General features: G+C 34.2%; 1 long non-coding RNA gene across 8 annotated transcripts in view; it reads right to left on the bottom strand.

The window, feature by feature from the left end:
- Nucleotides 1–13,234, bottom strand: part of LOC132352565 (uncharacterized) — a 534,321-nt gene that overhangs the window by 290,520 nt on the left and 230,567 nt on the right. The window lies entirely within an intron of this gene.

The raw sequence follows: 13,234 nt of genomic DNA, 5'->3' as shown, positions 1-13,234 counted from the left end.
GCAGTATCCCCAGCACAAAGTGACTCAATGAATATCTGTTGAATAAAGTAATTAACAAAACTTTTACACTTTTACACTAACATGACCCCATGTTTTTATTTAATCCTCACAAATACTCTGTGCTGTGGTATTTTTATCTCATTTACTGCTAAAGAATGAAAACTTTAGATTTGAATAGAACTTACTGACTTCTCCAATACTTCTATTCATAAAGAAATCAAATATAATCTAATATTTATAAACAGTTCATTAATCCAATCCTGTTGCTTCTGTGGGATTACTGAATTTAACTTGATTTCAATTCAAAAATGAATTGTGTGACAGATACTTATGATAGGTAGTAATAACAAGTAAATTTCAAAGAAAGAGCAACTCCATTTTTAATTTTTATGATTACTTGTGCATTTTAAAGTATATAATTTGAAATGTTTTAGAAATTCTACTGATTCACTTTACCAGAAGTACACCAGTTTTCTTTTAATTCTGGTGAATTTTTTGTCATCAATTTATTCAACAACTATGTCAACAAATATATTCATGTATTCAACATATACACTTATATATCTGTTGATTAATATTAGTACATTTATATTCATTCATAAAGAGAATTCTGACTATTTTAAAGGCACCATGCTGAGTCCTAGGCCCATGCAGCCATAAAAAATAGAAGTCAAATGACTCTCATTAAGCAAATTCATATTGATGTTTTTCAAACCTCCATCTTTACTTTAGAACATGAAAGTCATCCACTCTATACTTTATAAAATGATGTGCTCATCATATTTCTGAAAAATGCAGACAATAAGGCACAGTAAATATGTACCATCCTTGTTTTCTCTAATCATCTTTCCTAAAATTCATCCGCCCAATGAAATTGTCTAATTAGACTCTCAAAACAGTAAATTTCTTTTGATCTATAATTAATTGCATAAGTTAGTTACAAATACAACAGAATTTAAGGAAGTCCTGCTTTATGTCATTCAATGACCTTGATAAGTAAATAACAGTTACATGTTTCCAAAAAATATTAAACACCCACCCCTCACTACACAACTATCCTTTTTTAAAATAATTACATGGTGAAAAATTGCTATAAATCAGTTATTGGACATGTTCCAAGTCCCCTGACATATAGCTACATAAAGTTAAAACTTTTTAAATGTCTTGTTTATATAATAGGCGGCGGTGGGGGGGGGGGAATGCTTGTATCCAGCAATATAACTTAGGCTTGTTTTATATGGTAAAATTCAGACAGCGGCAGTGGAAGAGTTAGACTTCTTTCTCAACTGTAACTGGATGCTACCATTCTGGAAACTGTCACCAGCTAGGAATCAAAGAACAAGATATTTGGCTGTTTGCTCCTGCTCAGTGTAGTCATTTCATTTCTGTTAAATTCTGTATTCTCAGCTAAGATAAACTGGGAATTTACAGCAGCTGTGTATTCCAGCCTTTCCCCATTAATCCATATCTTAACTCCAACAATACAAACACCTAGCTATTATACAGAAATTGGATTGGGGTGGGCAAGATTGTAAGTGAAGAGACCAGTTAAAGTAATTTTATTAGTCTAGGTCTGAGAGGCAGCTTGGACTGGAGCAGAGTAATTGAGAGGAATAGAGGTGGCAATTAAAAGTTTACTAGTGACCTTATTAAGAGCCATATCTTTGGACGGTGACAGCAAAATCTGGATATCTAGGAGACGAGAAATGGGAAATAGAGAAAAAAAAGTGAGTATAGAACACTTTTTCAATAAGTTTGGTGTTTAAAGGAAGGGAAGAACCAGTCAGCATGTAAGGAACATGGGAGCCATCACTCCCATTCTCACAACAATAAAAATGCCCAACAAATGGCAAACCAACAGCTCTGCTTGAATATGAAGCAAAGAAGTGAGGTCACAGGGCAAACCGCTGCCCGCCAAATTGGAGAGGCAAACAGGAAGATACAGGGAATCAAAACTTATCAAAATAGAAACCCAGAAGCAGAAATCTCTGTAGGAACTATTACTAAGGTAGGAAAATTTAAACTGCAATTAATGAATTGCTGTAAGTTCAATGTGGACAAGTCTGAGAGTTAAAAATTCCAGGAGTGCCCAGATGGGAGGGGTGGGGCCTCACAATTTAGTGAATTTTACCTTCAAGAGGCCAACTAGATACTCTCAGTGAATATCAGAGAAAAATTCCCTCATGCTTCGAGCAGGAGAACAAAAAATAACCATTCTGAAATAAGCCCAGACTATTCTATTCTTCTTAGGCAAAGCTATTTTACCAGGGCCAAACAGACTGGGATTTAAACAGGGCTTAACAGACCTAGAGGAAGGGAAATACTCAACACCAATCCTCTTTAGCCTTCCTGCCCCACTTAAGGGTGGACAAAACACTAAGAAGCATTTGTGAAAGTCACAGCCTAGGGGCACAGGCTCACTAAAATTTTGAGACCTAATCATAGGTCTAAAGAATGCCTACTCTCCCCTCACACTTCACTACCACATCTTAGAGCTCCTGTTTATAATAACAGGGGATTACAACGGAAAGAACAGGACCTTATTGAAGAAAGGGAACCCAAAGGTAATAGTGACGACAACAACAAAGTCATTAGAGGAAGTTTTAGCTCCTGACACCTACAGCTACAGATAAACATAACACTTTATGCTAAAGTCCTATTTACCTAAGTTACTTTTACCCAGTACATTGTGTCCAGCTTTCACAAAAATTACAAGGCATTCTAAAGTACAAAAAGTTTGAAGAGACAGAGAAAGCATCAGAATCAGACTCAGATATGATAGTGATGTTGGAATTATTTGATCGAAAATTTAAAACAACTATGATTAATATGCTAAGGACTCCAACATAAAAAGTAGACAACATACAAGAACAGATGGATAATGTAGGCAGAAAGATGAAAACTCTAAGAATTTAAAGGACATGCTAGAAATCAAAAACACTACAGTACAATGAAGAATGACTCTGATGGGCTCATGAATAAACTACATACAACCAAGGAAAGAATCAGTGAACATGAAGAAATGTTAATAGCAACTTCTAAAACTGAAAAGTGAAGAGAAAAAAGAATTTTAAAAATTGGAACAGAATATCCAAGAACTGTGGCACAACTACAAAAGGCATAACATGTACATAATTGGAATACCAGAAAGAGAAACAAGAGAGAACAGAAGAAAGTATTTGAAGTAATAATGGCTGAGAATTTTCAACAATTAATGATGAACACCAAAGCAGATCCAGGAAGCTCAGAGAAAACCAAGCAGGATAAATACAAAAAAAAAAAAAAAAAAAAAGCCTATACCTAGGTATATCATATTCAAACTGTATAAAGTCAAAGACATAGAGAAAATCTTGAAATAAGCCAGTGGGGAGAAAACCACCTTACTTATATAGAGAAGCAAGGATGCAAATTATATCACACCTCTCTTTATGCAAACAAGAAGAGAGTGATGTAAAATATTTAAAGTATTGGAAGTTAAAAAAAAACTGCCAACAAAAAAATTTTCTATCCAGTGAAATTATCCTTCAAAAGTAAAGGAGAAATACTTTCTCAGGAAAACAAACATTTTTCATCAGTAAATGTGCCTTGCAAGAGATGTTAAAAGAAGCTCCTCAGAGAAAAGGAAAATGATACAGGTCAGAAACTTGGATCTACATTTAAAAAGGAAGAATGTTAGAGTAGGAATAAATAAAGGCAAAGTAAAATATTTTCGTATTCTTGAGTGATCTGATAACGTTTTTTCAAAATAATAATATATTCAGTGATTATAAGTTTTGGATAAGTTAAATCAGTGACAACTATGTTATAAGGGATGGAAAGGAGAAACTGAGAATATTCTGTTATAAGTACCTGCGAAGCAGTGTAGTATTATTTGAAAGTGAAATTGGATTAGTAGTAATTTATACTGAAAATTTGAGGGCAACCACTAAAAAAAAATTTAAGTAAACTTGATATGCTAAGAGAAGAGAGAAAAAAAATCACATAAAATGTTCAATTAAAACCATAGAAGGTAGAAAAAGAGTAGAAGTTAAAAAAGAAAAAAGAAAGAAAAAGTGCAATGAATAGAAAACAGTAAAAATATGACAGAAATTAATCCAACTGTGTCAATAATCACTTTAAATGTCAGTGATATAGATACACCAATTAAAAGACAGAGATTTTCAGAGTGAATTTTTGAAAAAAGACCCAATTATATGTTGTCTACAAGAAACCAATTTTAAATAGGAAACAACAGATACATTAAATGTAAAGGGATAGGAAAAGACATACGACGCTAACACTAATCAGAAGAAAGCTAGAGCAGCTGTATAAATTGCAAACAAAGAAGAGTTCAGATCAAGAAAAATGATCAGAGATAAAGAGGATAATTACATAATGAGAAAGTAGTCAATTCTCTAAGAAAATTTTATAATTCTTAATGTGTATGCATCTAACAACAAAGCATCAACAAAAACTGATAAAACTTCAAGGAGAAAGGTTAGACTACACTATAGTTGGAGATTTCAACATCCTCTTTTAGTAACTGATGGAGCCAGTAGGCAAAAAAATTTTTAAACATAGTTGAACTAAACAGCATGATCAATAACTGGATCTAACTGACATCTATAAAATGCTTCACCCAACAATAGCAGAATAAACATTCTCTTCAAGCTCTCAGGGAACAAAGATAAGCCACATTCTGGGTCATACACGCACCATAACAAATTTAAAAGAATATAAATTATTCAAAGTATGCTTTCAGACCACAATGGAATTAAACCAGAAATTAATAATGAAAAAAATAGCTGAAAAATTCAAAAATATTTGGAGATTAAAAAATACATTTCTAAATAAAACATGGGTCAGAGAAGAAGACTCAAGAGATAGTACACAATATTTTGAACTAAATGAAAATGAAAAGATAATTTATCAAAATTTGTAGGATGCAGCAAAGGCAGAGTTTAGAGAGAAATTTATAGCATTGAATGCATATATTAGAAAGAAGAAAGATCTAAAATCAAAAATCTAAACCTTTACCTTATGAAAAGAGAAAAAGAAGAGAAAATTAAATATAAAGTAACCAGAAGAAAATAAATAATAAAATTTCGAACAGAAATCAATGAAGTTGAATTTAGGAAATAAATAGAGAAAGTCAACAAAACCAAAAGCAACTTCTTTGGAAAGATTAATAAAATTGATAAACCTCTAGCCAGATTAACAAAAAAAGAAGACACAAATTACTAATATCAGAAAGCGGAGAAATAACTAAAGATCTCATGGACATTAAAAGAATAATAAAGGAAAATAATGGACAACTTTACACCCACAAGTCTAATAACCTAAATGAAATGGACTAATTCCTTGAAAGATGCAATCTATCAAAACTTACACAGGATGAATTAGACAATCTGAATAGGCCCATGTCTATTAAAGAAACTGAATCAATAATTAATAACCTTCCAAAACAGAAAGCACCACATCATGATGGGTTTACAGGTGAATTCTATCAAACATTCAAGGAAGAAATTATACAAATTGTCTGCAATCTCTTCCAGAAAATAGAAGCAGAGGGAAAACTTCCTAACTCATTCATTCTATGTGACCAGCACTACCCTAATACGAAGAGTGAAGACATTACAAGAAAGGTAAACTATAAACCAACATTTCTCATTAACATAAATGTAGGAAGCCTCAACAAAATAATAGCAAATCAAATCCAACAATATATAAAAAGAATTACTGATATATACCACGACCAAGAGGGATTTATTTCAAGTATTTGAAAATCAATTGATGTAAACTATCACATCAACAGGCTAAAGAAGAAAAATGATATGATTATATCAATACATGCAGAAAAATCATCTGACAAAATCCAACACTCATTCATGATAAAAAACTCTCAGCAGACCAGAAATAGAGGGCATTTCCTCAACTTCATAAAGAACATCTACAAATACCCTACAGCTGACATCATATTTAATGGTGAGAAATTAGTGTTTTCCTGCCTATGATCAGGAACAAGGCAAGGATGTCTGCTCTCACCACTCTTATTCAACATTATACTGGAAATCCTAGCTAATGCAACAACGCAAGAAAAGTAAATAAAATGTATAATGGATTCGAAGAAGGAAATAAAAGAAAGCAAGATATAGCTAGATTGAAGGTAAAGAAGGGCAGGAAGAACAGAGTAGGATTTGGACATATGGAGTTTGGAGTTTTGGAAGAGAGTACTTTATTCCTATGATGTGGGAGGAAGAAGTTATAGAAACAAAAATGTTTAACAAAGACAATAATCCATAAAGCAATGTCCCTAAGAAATAGACGGGGACAGGATTCAGAGTATAGGTAAAGGAAGATACAACAATTTATGCTAAAGTTAAATATCACCAGAATTGTCTTCACTCAGTCATTGACAGGGCAATGGAAAAGCAACAACTGAGTTAATGACTCTCCAGGATTCTTGGGTCTTCTCCCTTTAGAAAAAAATCTACCCTAGACTACCTATTTTCACATTCTAAAGAAACTATTTTTATTTTTATTTTTTTGCTAAGCCTCTGTAGAAGTAGCTATTCCAGTGAAAATTTCCAATCTTCCTCCCCATTCTACCTCTCTTTCCACCCCCAACCCACAGAACTGTTGCAATGTTTCAACAATATGCAGTTTTACAAAATTTTATATCCAATTATTAATTGTTCTGGACTTTACCAAAATGAACTTTCTAACAGAAATTTTCACTTATCCAAAGTCAACTGGAAGAAAATGTCATTAAGGAAAATAAATAATGGCAGGGAATAAGGATAATGGTAATTTCTACTTACTGAGCACTATTCTGTATCAGGAAAAATGTATCTGCTCTGATGCATCATTTCACCCTAGCTGAAAATTGAGTGCCAGTGCATGTTTGACCACTAGGCAATTTTTAAAATGCAAAGCTTGTTTCTAAACTACTCTTAAAGTAGTTTATAACATGAGGTAAATTTATTAGGTCTGGTTAAATGGAGGAGTGGTAATTTAAATATACATTATGCTTTTAAAATGTTACCAATAAAATACTACATAGGCTAAAGAAAAATTGGCTCACTGATCATAGTAACTCATTAGAATTTAGACAGTGGAACAGTTTCCTGGCAAGGTTTCCTTCTGAAAACTAGAAGAAACAATTTTAGTTGAAGCCAAGGTAAAAAATAACTCCAGTATGCCATATTTGAGAGTGTCAAGTAAGCATAACTCTATTTGGACTAAACCTGTTTTCATTAGTATAAGTACCAGACTACTTTATCATCATCATCATCATCATTAATACTGAAATTAAACTTTGCTTTGATTTGGTATACAGTCTGTTAATAAAGTTTTTCTCACACAGTTAGGTGTGATTTCAGTATCTTTCTAATGATTAAGTAATCCTTTTTCATAATTTTCATTATTTAATTGCTAAAACTTGATGTAGAGAGTAATTCTGATAATATTTTATTATTCAAATCTCAAAGATAAGGATGATTGGTTTTGTGGAACCATTTTTCAATAGCGATTATTTACTAGTTATATTTATAAAAACCGTAAATTTCTAACTAACCGTATATAAGTAACAATTAAGAAACCATATTTCTGTTAATTTAGATTTCTTAATACTTTTTTCTTTTGGAAAATTTCTGCATCTTGGGGACTTAGGTTGTGACAATGGCTAGGTTCAAAGCTTGTATATAAGAAAGAAAAGAAAAGTAAGATGCAAACCTAAACCTTGCATCCAGGTCCAAAATGCAGTTCAACAGATGAGCTAGCATAAGTATTCAGAAACCCAAGAAAGAATAAGCTAGGAAGCCGGAGGCACAAGGAAAGAAGCCAGAATCATTCAGAGAAAATCTTCAGGTAATAGAGGAGAGATAGCAAATTTAGAACATTTGCAGATTCTAAGTTGCAGAATAAGACTTCCCTGGTGGTCCAGTGGTTAAGACTCCATGCTTCCACTGTAGTAGGCATGGGTTCAATCCCTGGTCAGGGAACTAAGATCCCACATGCCACATGGCAGGGCCATAGGAAAAAAAAATTGCTGAATATTTACTTCAATAGAATTGCTCAATGGTCCAAAGTGTCTCACTGTCCCTGAGTCAGGACATTCTGGAGTCATTAAAAGGGGTTGATGTGGTCTAGAAAAAAATAATGGTAGATATTAGTGCTTTAATTCTATAGAAATATTCTTTTTTTCCCATCAACAAGTTATTACTTACCGTCATTGGAGATAGTTAAACTACAAAGTCAGAAAAATAGACATTGTTCAGATAATATTTCTTAACTTCTCTGAGATTCTTGGATAAAAGGTATATCAAATGAAATATAGCAATTTGCTCCCTAGAGGTTATTTTTCAGATACTAATAGTACTATGGAACACAGATAAGAGACAGAAATAAAATTAAAAGGGCCTCTGGGAATTCAAAACAGATTTATTCATTCATTTACTCCTTTGTTCATTCATCAGATACTTGAGCAATTATTCCATGTACAAGACACAGTGCTTGGCACTACAAATGAAGTGGGGAAAAAGCAACCCCTGCTGCATGGGATTTATAATCTTGTAGAAAAGATATTGATATACCATGAGTACATACAATGTATCCAGAGATACATAGCAGGGACTACAATTCCCATCACTCCCTGAATAAGATGGCAGGGTAGGGATGGAGGAGGAAAGCTAGCCAGATGATAAAACCAAACTAATATTTAGGTGATTATGTTTTTAGGCAAAGGTGGGAAAGGTTGTGAGAGAAAAGCAGAGAAAGATGTTTTAGGCAAAGAGAAATAAATGAGATGAGCCCAGTGCATGTGAGGAATCAAAAAGAAATGCATACATTCATTTATTCAACAAGTATTTACTGAACACTTAGATAACTGGGTATAGGGGCATGGGCCAGACACACAAGGCCTCTGCTCTTCCATTTCTTACATTTGGTGGGTTAAAGTAAATTTGAAGCAGAGGAAACAGTAAAAAATGACAAAGCCTTGATGTGTTTGAGGAGCCAAGAATGAGCCAGAGGAATGTATTGACCAAAAAGAAGAGAGACCTGACACGTAGTCGGGAATCAAATTCTATCAGGCTACATTAGCCAGAGTAAAGAGTTTTTATTCTATTTCCTACCAGACAATTTTAAGCAAAAGGGATATATAGTGATTTATGTTTTTCAAAGATTACTCTGGCTATTATGTAGGGAATGGATTATAGGGAGGAAACAATGAAAACAGGAAATCAGAAGCTATTACAGTCAGTGAAGACAGAGATAAGGTTGGCTTGAATGGAAGCAGTGGAGAAGATAAAAAGTGAGTGAACTTTGGATATAGTTTTGGAGATAGAGTTGATAGCACTCATCAATGAACTCAGTAGGTGTGAGGAGTAAGAAAGGAAAATATCAAGGTTAATATGGAGTTCTGTGCAGCTGGAATTTAAAGGAAATAATAAGGCTTGTGAAAGATGAGGCTGAAAAAAAAAAAGAACCAGTTTATGAGGAATATGTATGCCTTGTTAGAGTCTAAATAATAACACCAAAGTTAATCCACAGACGGATTTAGGGAGCTATCTTGCTTTAAGCAGATATACATTTTTGAAGGATCAGTCTGGTGGAAAAATTATTCTTCAAAATAGCCTCAAGAACTAAGATACTCAGTAAAGATTCTAAAAATATTATAAAAACATATAGAAAAAATATAAAGCATTACTAGAGGAGATAAAAGACCTATTAAAATGGAGAGATATGCCACATTCATGGATTAGAAGATTAGTGTTGGGAGATCTTCAAGATGGCGGAGGAGTAAGATGTGGAGATCACCTTCCTCCCCACAAATACATCAGAAATACAACTACATGAGGAACAACTCCTACAGAACACCTACTGAACACTGGCAGAAGACCTCAGACTTCCCAAAAGAGCCATGTGACTGACAGGGTCTTCATCCTCCAGCTGGGTGTCAGGCCTGTGCCTCTGAGGTGGGAGAGCCGAGTTCAGGACATTGGTCCATAAGAGACCTCCCAGCTCCATATACTATCAAACGGTAAAAGCTCTCCCAGAGATCTCCATCTCAATGCTAAGACCCACCTCCACTCAACGACCAGCAAGCTACAGTGTTGGACACCCTATGCCAAAAAAATAGCAAGACAGGAACACAACCCCACTCATTAGCAGAGAGGCTTCCTAAAATCATAATAAGGTCACAGACACCCCAAAACACACCATCGGATACGGTCCTGCCCACCAGAAAGACAAGATCCAGCCTCCTCCACCAGAACACAGGCACTAGTTCCCTCCACCAGGAAGCCTACACAACCCACTGAACCAACCTTAGCCACTGGGAGCAGACACCAAAAACAACGGGAACTATGAACCTGTAGCCTGCAAAAATGAGACCCCAAATACAGTAAGTTAAGCAAAATGAGAAGACAGAGAAACACACAGCAGATGAAGGAGCAAGGTAAAAACCCACCAGACCAAACAATGAAGAGGAAATAGGCAGTCTACCTGAAAAAGAATTCAGACTAATGATAGTAAAGGTGATCCAAAATCTTGGAAATAGAATGGAGAAAATAAAAGAAATGCTTAACAAGGACCTAGAAGAACTAAAGAGCAAAAACACAATGATGAGCAACACAATAAATGAAATTAAAAATTCTCTAGAAGGAATCAAAAGCAGAATAACTGAGGCAGAAGAATGGATAAGTGACGTGGAAGATACAGTAGTGGAAATAACTATTGCCGAGCAGATTAAAGAAAAAAGGATGAAAAGAATTGAGGACAGTCTTAGAGACCTCTGGGACAACATTAAACACACCAATATTCGAATTATAGAGGTCCCAGAAGAAGAAAAGAAAAAGAAAAGGACTGAGAAAATATTTGAAGAGATTATAGTTGAAAACTTCCCTAATATGGGAAAGGAAATAATCAATCAAGTCCAGGAAGTGCAGACAGTCCTATACAGGATAAATCCAAGGAGAAACACGCCAAGACACATATTAATCAAACTATCAAAAATTAAAGAAAAAATATTAAAAGCAGCAAGGGAAAAACAACAAATAACACATAAGGGAATCCCCATAAGGCTAACAGCTAACTTTCAGCAGAAACGCTGCAAGCCAGAAGGGAGTGGCAGGACATATTTAAAGTGATGAAGGAGAAAAACCTACAAACAAGATTACTCTACCCAGCAAGGATCTCATTCAGATTCAACGGAGAAATTAAAGCCTTTACAGACAAGCAAAAGGTAAGAGAATTCAGCATCACCAAACCAACTTTACAGCAAATCCTTAAGGAACTTCTCTAGGCAGGAAACACAAGAGAAGGAAAAGACCTACAATAACAAACCCAAAACAATTAAGAAAATGGTAATAGGAACTTACATATCGATAATTACCTTAAATGTAAATGGATTAAATGCTCCAACCAAAAGACATAGACTGGCTGAATGGATACAAAAACAAGACCCATACATATGCTGTCTACAAGAGACCCACTTCAGACCTAGGGACACATACAGACTGAAAGTGAGGGGATGGAAAAAGATATTCCATGCAAATGGAAATCAAAAGAAAGCTGGAGTAGCAATTCTCATATCATACAAAATAGACTTTAAAATAAAGACTATTACAAGAGACAAAGAAGGACACTACATAATGATACAGGGATCAATCCAAGAAGAAGATATCACAATTGTAAATATTTATGCACCCAACATAGGAGAACCTCAATACATAAGGCAAATGCTAACAGCCATAAAAGGGGAAATCGACATTAACACAATCATACTAGGGGACTTTAACACCTCACTTTCACCAACGGACAGATCACCCAAAATGAAAATAAATAAGGAAATACAAGCTTTAAATGATACATTAAACAAGATGAACTTAATTGATATTTATAGGACATCCCATCCAAAAACAGAATACACTTTCTCTTCAAGTGATCGTGGAACATTCTCCAGGATAGATCATAGCTTGTCTCACAAATCAAGCCTTGGTAAATTTAACAAAATTGAAATCGTATCAAGTATCTTTTCCAACCACAATGCTATGAGACTAGATATCAATTACAGGAAAATATGTGTAAAAAATACAAACACATAGAGGCTAAACAATACACTACTTAATAACCAAGAGATCACTGAAGAAATCAAAGAGGAAATCAGAAAATATCTAGAAACAAATGACAATGAAAACATGACGACCCAAAACCTATGGGATGCAGCAAAAGCATTTCTAAGAGGGAAGTTTATAGCAAAACAATCCTACCTCAAGAAACAAGAAACATCTCAAATAAACAACCTAACCTTACACCTAAAGCAATTAGAGAAAGAAGAACAAAAATACCCCAAAGTTAGCAGAAGGAAAGAAATCATAAAGATCAGATCAGAAATAAATGAAAAAGAAATGAAGAAAACAATAGCAAAGATCAATAAAACTAAAAGCTGGTTCTTTGAGAAGATAAATAAAATTGATTAACCATTAGCCAGATTCATCAAGAAAAAAAGGGAGAAGACTCAGATCAATAGAATGAGAAATGAAAAAGAAGAAGTAACAGCTGACACTGCAGAAATACAGAGGATCATGAAAGATTACTACAAGCAACTATATGCCAATACAATGGACAACCTGGAAGATATGGACAAATTTTTGGAAAAGCACAACCTTCTGAGACTGAACCAGGAAGAAATAGAAAATATAAACAGACCAAACCCAAGCACTGAAATTGAGACTGTGATTAAAAATCTTCCAACAAACAAAAGCCCAGGACCAGATGGCTTCACAGGTGAATTCTATCAAACGTTTAGAGAAGAGCTAACACCTATCCTTCTCACACTATTCCAAAATATAGCAGAGGGAAGAACTCCCAAATTCATTTTACAATGCCACCATCACCCTGATACTAAAGCCAGACAAAGATGTCACAAAGAAAGAAAACTACAGGCCAATATCACTGATGAACATAGATGCAAAAATTCTCAACAAAATACTAGCAAATAGAATCCAACAGCACATTAAAAGGATCATATACCATGATCAAGTGGGGTTTATCCCAGGAATGCAAGGATTCTTTGATATATGCAAATCAATCAATGTGATAAACCATATTAAGAAATTGAAGGAGAAAAACCATATGATCATCACAATAGATGCAGAAAAAGTTTTTGACAAAATTCAACACCATTTATGATAAAAACCCTCCAGAAAGTAGGCATAGAGGGAACTTACCTCAACATAATAAAGGCTATATA

Source organism: Balaenoptera ricei, chromosome 18 (assembly GCF_028023285.1).
Source record: "Balaenoptera ricei isolate mBalRic1 chromosome 18, mBalRic1.hap2, whole genome shotgun sequence".
Lineage (NCBI taxonomy): Eukaryota > Metazoa > Chordata > Mammalia > Artiodactyla > Balaenopteridae > Balaenoptera > Balaenoptera ricei.
This window is presented reverse-complemented; position numbering and strand designations above follow the sequence as displayed.